The sequence below is a fragment of the Neltuma alba genome, unplaced genomic scaffold (assembly GCF_004799145.2).
Source record: "Neltuma alba isolate B1F8T4 unplaced genomic scaffold, ASM479914v2 tig00011709_pilon, whole genome shotgun sequence".
Taxonomy (NCBI): Eukaryota; Viridiplantae; Streptophyta; class Magnoliopsida; order Fabales; family Fabaceae; genus Neltuma; species Neltuma alba.
This window is the reverse complement of record NW_021636345.1, coordinates 271109-281102: the sequence shown is the minus strand read 5'-3', so window position 1 is coordinate 281102 and position 9994 is coordinate 271109. Positions and strand designations below refer to the sequence as shown.

Sequence of the window (9994 nt, the reverse complement as noted above, 5' to 3'; positions counted from 1 at the left end):
GGTGAAAAGTAGATAAGACAAATTGCTTAAAATTAGTGAATTTTTGAAAAGTTTCGTAGAAAATTTTTTCATCAATAGGTCAAAAATTAAAATTAAAAATACATAGAAAGAAAGAAATTTCATAAAATGAAAAATCAGATATCAATCATTAATGAGAAGGGATCTAATCAAATCTTCCACTGTCTCAATTTAAGACATGCACTTAATATTAATAACATAGCTCCCGTTATCGCCGAGTGCTTGGACTAACTAGTAGGAATTGTTTCACTTTAACCAACAGTCACGGGTTCTATCTTTTCGAAACACAGGGTGCATACCCAATCCTCAAGGGGCTGACCGGGGTCCCATTTCTTTATGCTTCCAAAGGCTTTGACTTGATGACTTCCTTCTCATCCAATATTTACTGTTAGCCCATTAAACTCAGGATTTACATTTTGCTCAGCTCGCATAACAATTGGTGTCTCGTCTCAATTCGAATGAAGGCAACGTTCTCCATAACTTCCATTGAAGCATGGCACTAATGGCTTGCGTGTAATAAATTCTTGGCGGATAAAACTTGTTAAGGCTATGTTGCTGCAAAACTAGTTGAAGGCAGTTTGAATCTCAAATAGGTCACAACTGTATGCACCATACATCCCAATTTTTTTTTTTTTGGGTTATAATTCACATAGCCATTATATTTTTTATAGAGTTCAAACTCACAACCTCATACTTAAAAAAGATAACTAAGAAGCACTCTGCCAAACTTTCATCATTTACTCTGAAAACAAACGTCAAATTTTGAGCATCTAGTGATATCTATGTTTTAAGATGCAACCAGTCACCTACACTTTCCGGTAAGGTTCCCTAATAAAGAACACGGTCCCAGGCACTATAAACATCCCTTCAAGGAGCGTTATCAGCATGCTCTAAGCCAAGATATTCCTCCCAAGCACTATAAACATCCCTTCTTTATCATAAGAAAGAATTTTTTACATAAAAAAATGTAAATATAAATGCAAGTTAACAAAATGAAATAATGGTATGACTCAACTCCAACAAGTATAGAAATTTAATTGAGGTTCAATGGGTGTACCTGAAATCAACTGGATACGATGTTTGAGTCCTGAAGGTACTCAGGTTGCCCAAGTGAAAGAACTGCAAACTTCCACTAGCCACAAGAATATAATAATAAACATAAAAGGTTTAGTAACATCGAACATGATATTCCATTTTTTGCCAGTAAAACACACAACATTGCAACCAATTTTTATTCAGAAGCCTGGGATTCATGGGTAGAAGAAACGTACATTGGGAAACTTCTCATCAGGAACTTGAAGTTTCTGTTGTATTCGTACTTTAATATCAGCTAATATCTGCAGCACAATGCAGATATGTAAACTTGGCAACAGATGTAACGAAAGCAGCCCTCTGAGTTTGTAATTTGTATCGCCATCACGGCTGTAACATGCACAGTATGTCGAAATCACTGCAAGCATTCAGAAGTCGCTATCCTGTCATCACTCTGGTCAAGGGTTACACTGAGAGCAGCCAACGTGGGACCCCAGCAGAGTTCCACCATAAACCTCAATACTGTCAGATCTGTGACAGCATGATAAACAGATCTGCAACAAAAGGTAAAATTGGAACCCCCACAAATAAGTAGCATATACTAAATGTAGAGACTTCACGCGCTAAAATATTTGTTTAAATGTGACAGATATTATCGAAAGCAGCCAAGGTAGCATAATCAAATAGAAAATCCCCACATATGAAAGAACAGCATAAACACTAAAGAAAGAATTAGTATGATTAGCATTGTAAGAGAGTACATTTCCACAAAATCATTCCCAAAATGGGCCAATATTTTAGCTTACTCTGATTTTCCTGACTTAAACTGCTCCTCAACGTGACGAATGAGAAGGCCGTTAGCAGCTAATACTTTATCCTCATTCTGCTGCCAATTCATAAGATTGAGTAAACCATCCAAACCCAGCAATCTATTAAAGCTATTTGCATGTTTGCTCTGGGGTGCAGAAAAATCACCATTCATCTTGATTTAGCTTTTAAAAATTTGATCATACAGGGCCCCAGGATACTCTTCAGGCAGATCCTTTCCATCATCTATTCCCCAATTGTTTTGAATAAAATCAGCCTTTGTCATCTGGAAGGTCATCAACAATGTAACCCAAAAACCCATGTCAAACGCACATTCAACATTATCAGAAAATAAGATATCCTGAATTCGCTGAGTTATATATTAGAAATAATGATAATAAAACATTGTCATTTACAAATTCACAATGACTTTCTTGAACATATATCAACTAATTTAGCCAAGACATATGAAGTATCTGTTCTACTAAAAGAACTTAGATTGCATTTACAATAACGCTTAGCAAACTTGTCCATGATGCAATCAATAATCTTCTGTGCCTCACCAAGCAGCCTGAAGCCCCAAAGAAAAAACCTTATGGCTTCACGAAAATCCATGCCTTTGAAATTAAAGCAGTCAACATAAGCATGCACAACTTTGAGAGACAATTCGTCTCTTTCCCCCATATAGTCACCAATCTTGGTTTGATCAAGGGAAGCAGTGTTCTTGAGGAAAAAAAGGCACTTCTTTTGGCGAACTACCAATTTTTTTGTTGCCGGTCAAAAAATCAAAACCCTTGGAACGTTTTCTGTTAAAAAGTGATATACCTTTCTGCATTTAACCCAGGAAGATCATCAATGAAGATGCAAAACAAAAGGTTAGAAAGATAAGAGATCCATTTCATAATGGCAAGCGAAAAATATTACAGATATGATGTAGGCGTTTGTAGGTACATAAAACCAAGTAGCAAATATCTATGATGCGTAAGTTACTGGTATATAATCAATACAAGTATATAGTATGGTAATTTTTTCATAATAAACAAACAGCAGTAACTATAACAAAAAAAAAAAAAAAAAGGAAGCAGGAAAAGAGAGGTTAGTAACCACTCATCACTCTAGCGAAACACCAGCCCCACATATTTCTCGTCTAGTTTTACCTAATTTGTTCAAAATTTCATGTCAGAAAAAATTTGATAAATAAGAAATAAAAAATCTTGATTCTTAGCTCACCTTCCTTCAACGCTTAGGAGACCCGACTATAGATGCCACTACATAATCTTTGAGCCATGGATTTGTCTTCTCGATTCTTCTTAAAACTCTTGGCGAATTTTGATCATCCCCATCATTCTCATTACCATCCTGGCCATCACCGTCATTCCCATCAAATGTGATCAATGTATCAGCTACAAGGGTGTTAGGTGTAATATCCTAAAAAAAAATTTTTTTAAAAAAAATAGAGTCAACTTTCCACCAAAAGTTGGTGGAAAGTTGAAATGTTACGGTGGAAAATTTTGGATGTGGAAAATTTGGGAGAGGCGTGTGAAAATTTTGGCATCAGGAAGACTTTGGGGAGGAAAAGTAATTGCACGAAGGAAAAATGGTAAAGGGTGGTTAGAATTTGCAGCATAAAAACTTAGTCTTCTCCTTCACGAGCACTGCTGCTACGCTCTTTCTATTTCTCTCCTCCCCTCTTTCTCTCACGCGTTCTCTCCCATTTTCTGCGTCCCCTCTCCCTTTTATGCTGCAAATTCTAACCACCCTTTACCATTTTTCCTTCGTGCAATTACTTTTCCTCCCCAAAGTCTTCCTTCTCTCCCCAAAGTCTTCCTGATGCCAAAATTCCCACACGCCTCTCCCAAATTTTTCACATCCAAAATTTTCCACCGTAACATTTCAACTTTCCACCAAAAGTTGGTGGAAAGTTGAAATGTTACGGTGGAAAATTTTGGATGTGAAAAATTTGGGAGAGGCGTGTGGGAATTTTGGCATCAGGAAGACTTTGGGGGAGAGAAGGAAGACTTTGGGGAGGAAAGGGTGAGAGAAAGAGGGGAGGAAATGGTAAAGGGTGGTTAGAATTTGCAGCATAAAAGGGAGAGGGGACGCAGAAGTTGGGAGAGAACGCGTGAGAGAAAGAGGAGAGGAGAGAAAGAGAGCGAGAGAGAAATAGAAAGAGCGTAGCAGCAGTGCTCGTGAAGGAGAAGGCTAAGCTTTGAAGATATTTTAGGTACATAAAATTACTTCTTTTTATCAAACTTTCTTTATAAATATTTCCTGTATATTTTAGGCTTCCTATTTACGTTATTACTATAGTGATTGGAGAAAATTTTGAGACTTATATATGATCTAAGTATTGAGTTTTTACAAAAGATGACTATCAAAATTTAGAAGTTAATGAGTTGTTAATTTTAATCGGTTAGATTTGTCTATTTGTTGGTTTTTAGTATTCAAATTAGTTTTTCTAGTTGAAAAATCTGTTATATATGACTTATATTATATTTTTACCGATTAAATTCAAATTAAGTAATTTATTTGGGTTTTGGCATATTATTAAGATTTTAATCGGTTTATTTTTATTTATTGGGTGACTAAAGATTTTAAAATAATTATTGTAGCTAAAAATTTTATTATTTATGGAAATATATATATGATAGTTGTACCATTAAAGTTTTGATTAGATTATTTAGTTATAAATATTTGAAGTATTATTGAATTTTTGATAGTTTGATTTTGAGGTTTAAACTTAAAAAGAGAGTTTTTAGAATTTATAACATAATAATTTTATATTTGGAAATTGTTGAAAATCCTTTTTATTAAGGTAAATAATTTGGAGGTGGTAAATAAATAATTTGGGTTGTTAGAAATTTTAAGTGTTTCTAAAATACTTCATAATTTTTGGGTTATGAGAGTTGAGAGAATTTAGAATAAAAATTTAATTAAATTAGAAATTTAACTAATATAGATAAATTTAATTAATTAATTAATTAATTAATTAGTTATATTAATTGTGTAGATTAATTATTAGTGAGCAAAGGATTGACCTTGTGGTAATTCTTAGTATTACTTTGACGAGAGGTAACCACTTTCCACTTGTTATATGTGCTAATATGTTGTTTGTGAGTATTTTGCTGTATTTAGAATAATATTTAATATTTGGAACTTGAGTAGATATGTTATATCTTTTGAGCTATGAAAATTGTCTTGTGGGATTTTTGGAATGGTGATTGAGAAGTTTAATTAATTTATTAGTTTATATTTGGCCCATCAGGGAAGGCTCCGGAGGCATAGTGTGCTGTTATAACTTGTATAGCCTCCCTGCTTTTGTTCTATGTGCTGACTTGTTATATATTGCCACATAAGGCTCATCTACTATCATGATGTAAAATAATACTTTTAATTACTACTATCTAGTATGACAGGGCCTCGAGGAGACCCGAGACATCTTAGACTCTGCATGTAACGCTCCTTCGAAAGTGTTGACTTTTGACTAATGAGCTCTATAGTTTATATTAAACTGATTTATCAGTTCGTATGTTTGAAAATATAAGTTTGGTTTGGGCTAATGGTTGAATGATATTTCTGGACTTTGGAAGTCCAAGGCCCAAGGTAACGATCGATGTTACTCTTATTATAAGTTTATTTCTTTTAACTATGATAGCAACCAGAGGGCTTTAAACAGATCGTGGACCACTGATGTGCTCAAAGAATATGTTGTGCACCACCTCCCACAAGTGGCACCTCAACAATATTTTGATGAGAAGCAGGATTAGTTGTCAAAGTTTCCTGTGATCCCATTTAAACACGGAGCACCCAGCTTTTGTTTTCAAGTATAACAAGTTGGAATCTAATATGGGTAGGATTAATAGGTACCTTGATTGGTGATGCCTAACACTCTTCCAACTTATAATTTTGAAGTTGTTGTTAAACTTGCCAACTAATTAGAAATGCCTAACATCTCTACAGCTCATCATTTGGAGGTTTTTGTTACGCCTACCAACGAGACTAAAATGCCTAACATCCTTGTAGCTGATACATTAATGACCTTTAATGGCAATGATGGTGTAAAAAAACTAAGCTTCAATTAAAAAAAAAATCACCTTTTTTAAAAAAAGAAAAATAAAAAGGCTACTACCATATTGCTTAGACCAAGAAACTCAGCAGTAGTTAGAGAAATAAATAAATATGAGGGTTGTTATAGCTAACGCCATACGGAAGTAAGGAAATGAAGGGTAAACAACTTTCCAAAAAAAAAAAAAAAGGCTCAAGCTGGAAATTTTACAGATTGGGTTTCCTCAAGTGGTAGGGCTGAGCAATGGGCGGGGTGGGCTAACCCGAAGGTTAGCCCATAGCCCGCCCATTTATTCATAAATGGGCATGGGCTAACCCATAACCCGGTAGTAGCCCATTTAGCCCGTATTAAATGGGCTACGGGGCAGCCCGTTTGGGCTGACCGGGTTACGGGGTAACCCATTTATTTTTTTTAAATTTTTTTTCAATATAGTTATTTTGTATATGTAACCTTATGAAGCTGTCAATAAATTTTACATGCCAAATAGCAAATCAAATATGAAATAACATCAACCATATTCAATCACACAACCTCACTTAGATTCGCAAACAATTAAAGTCTGATAAAATCATAAAAGTAGTCACCAATCATAAAGTCTCATAAACTTTGAAAATTCCAACTTTTACCTAAAGGATAAAATAAAAGCTTAGACAAACATGAATGTTTGATAAAAGATGAATGAGAAACAATATCATCAATTAAATGAAGAATAAAAATATTTTTAAAAACTTAAAACTTAAACGGGCGGGTATGGGCAGCCCAATACCTTGCCCATAGCCCAACCCGTTTAATGGGCTACCCCGCCCATTTAAGCCCGCCCGTTTATAATATCTTATTTGGGCTAATTGGGCGGGCTTAAATGGGCAAAAATTTCATGGGTCATGGGCGGGCTAGCGGGTAATGGGTTTGTTGCTCACCCCTATCAAGTGGTGTCACCAGCCTATAAGGACGGTAAGTTTGGTTTGGACGCCTTGCCCAAAGCCGAAAGCGTAGAAATTGCAGTGGGACGCCAAACTCTCTTGCAACCCCAGCCTGCATTTTACAAATAATAAAAAATTACAGAAAACAATTCAACCACAGAATCATAAGAACTTAGCAATCATCACTCACATAATTTAGCACTAATACAAAAAAAAAAGTTAGCTACTACAATAGACTATCATCAACATTATAAAAGCATTCCGGCTTTAAACTGTTGTATGCATTGAAACTCCCCATTTGATGCAACTATGATATTGTTAATTCCCATAAGATTCAAGATAAATGATGCAGATTTATCTGCCATGAACACAAAGGTAAACAGAGATGTCCAGCATAGCTGCCACATAAACCATCACTTTCTAAAGTGTTTTTTTTTTTTAAAAGTAAAACTTGTTTTAGGAAACATCAAAATCAGTCTAAACATTTCAAAACTCCATTTATAACGGCTTTGAATACTTGTCAATGATTGAATTTATAATGCTCAGATCCAAAAAATTTCTGAGAGAAGAGATTGATACTATTAATTATTATCAACAATCTAAAACCATTTCTGCTTTAAATTGTTCTACACATTAAAACTTACCTATTTGATGCTGCATCAGTATTGGTTAGTTCTTATACGAATCTAAGTGAAAGGTTTATCAGTCATGAACACGAAGATACACATATATGTACTGCAATTTGATCGCTATTTACCTATTTGATGCTGCATCAGTATTGGTTAGTTCTTATACGAATCTAAGTGAAAGGTTTATCAGTCATGAACACGAAGATACACATATATGTACTGCAATTTGATCGCTATGCAGAACACTAAGGTCAACCATTTAAAAACACTTAGGGCTTGGGCCTCAACGAAATTATGATTACGGTGCAAACACTTGCAACTAACAATTTGTACTGCAATTTGATCGCTATGCAGCGTGCTAACATTTTTCACTAGTCAATTTTCTTTAAGGAATGCAGTAGTCTTGGGAAAAAAACATAACCACGCAAGACCAGACTAAGCTGTTAGCAAAAGCATGTTATAGAAGAAACAAAATAAGTTAACACACTGTGCCAAGTTAGACAATTCTTGCAGAAGAGTAAAAGGATGGTAGATTGTTGTACCTTGAACTGGTTAAAAAGCGTCTGCTTTTTCACACGAAAGCGTTTCACTTTGCCATAGTCTACAAGATCAAAATATACATATCTTCCAATCTGTTGTGTAGGATCTTCATGTCATGCCGCCTATAAGAAGCATTACTCAGAACCAGTAATACAATTGATTTAGCAACACCGAGAATTCTGGTAAAGTAAAAGGAGCAGTGTAATCGAGATAAGGAACCGATCACCATTATAATGACGTAAAGGTGAGCCTCTTCTTTCTTTTCATGGTCTTTTGCTCCCTTTTCTTTCCTCAACCTCTGCTGCAATAATCCACTGCACAAAATAAGCTCAAATTTTCCAAAATATAGCAACAAAAACAGTCAAAAAAGATAGAGAAGAACTAAAACTAAAGCTTAGTTTTGAATCCAACGGTTTACAAGACACTTCTCATGAAATACACTGTTTCATTGAGAGTCCAGACAGAAAAGAGGCAGAAAGATCATTGAAAGACATTGACAACAATCAGCAAACTAATGGTACAAGTTGTTCACCTTGTCCTCTTGATCCAAGAAGTACAATTTCTAAAAAGCAATAAAATGGCAACAAAATAACAATATGAATCGGAAATTAATTTGAAGAAAAGTGTGATGCCCCAATGGGCTTTAGGCCCAATGAGTTTGAACCCCAGTCCAACAGGACTTTGACGGTTAGATCGTTTTAAAACAGAAGCGATCTTTTTGGGCCATGAAACAGACATGATCTTTGGATGAGAATATTGAAACAGTCATCCCAATCAAAGATACAAATTGAGAAGGTCAATAGTGGTATAAAAAATAAAAAGTTCAGATTTAATTTTATTCCATTCTTATACATTTTTTTCACTTTTGAAAATATAGACAAGCAATTTGAAGATAATCATTTCTTTGAAAAATTGAAATTATCACAGAAAAGCTGCTAATGAATAATAATAATAATAATAATATTAATAATAATAACAACAACAACAACAAATTTAACAAAATTTAAATAACCAGAGGTTGATATTCCGGAAACTCGTTCCATGCTCATCAAAAATCAGATTATATTTGAAATAATTTTTATAACTAACATTTCTTAAAAAAATAAATTTATTATTAAAAAATTATAGATTACAAATTTTAAATACAGATCTTTCAAATCAAATTTAGACAAGTTGAAACGATGAGCACGGTCGCTGTCACATCGGTTCACCAGAGAACAGCACCTGTATATCAAATCGCCACCTAATAGTTGAAACAAGATGAATATTTACAGGACCACAACTCAGTAGCCTCTTTTCTTCTTATTCTTAATCTTAATATTTATGTTGTGCCCTGTTTGCGCAACACTGAGAAGTAAAACGCAGCAAATAAACAATGAAATTACCTGTTGAGCGTCGGAATCGGAACCGGAGACTCCGATGGCACGAGTGATTCCATCAAGAGAAGACTCCAACCTCTCTAATCGAGCGTTCATATCACGCTGGTTAATGGCCGCGTCAAGATCCTCTGAGCGGCTGTGTTCCGCCATGGGAGGACAATGAAAGCACCAAATTGGAAGGCTTGCCCTACACTGCAGTGAAATGTAAATCAGCACAAACTGAGCAAAAACTACAGCGAGACATACGATCGTGATTGAGAAATTAAGTATTGTGGATTAGGCATACCGGTGGCAGGAAGAGTAACGAAAATAGAAGGATGATAAAGAAAGAAAATTGGGTAGACCAACGGTTTCCCTGATGGATGATCAGATCAAAGGCCGATCACTTTTCATTGGTAGATTACCCCAATTTCCTCGGGAAGGTCCATCACTTCCCACAGTAATTATTGCCTCTAATTAACTACACTGTACACTTTTGACCACCCAAAAAATACACTGTACACAACCCCTCTAATTAATTATTTTTATGTAGAGTCGTTTTGAAAAGAACTAATTAATAATTAATTTGAGCCGAATTCATTAATTAATTTTATTATATAAAAT

General features: G+C 34.8%; 1 long non-coding RNA gene across 1 annotated transcript; it reads right to left on the bottom strand.

Moving 5' to 3' along the window:
• Positions 1-6875: 6875 nt before the first annotated feature.
• On the bottom strand, positions 6876-9750 carry LOC114717126 (uncharacterized). Its single transcript, XR_003737683.1, has 5 exons — positions 9678-9750; positions 9398-9583; positions 8239-8326; positions 8015-8134; positions 6876-6955 (listed from the first exon to the last, which is right to left on the bottom strand). It is a non-coding gene; the product is annotated as an uncharacterized LOC114717126 (long non-coding RNA).
• Positions 9751-9994: the final 244 nt, after the last annotated feature.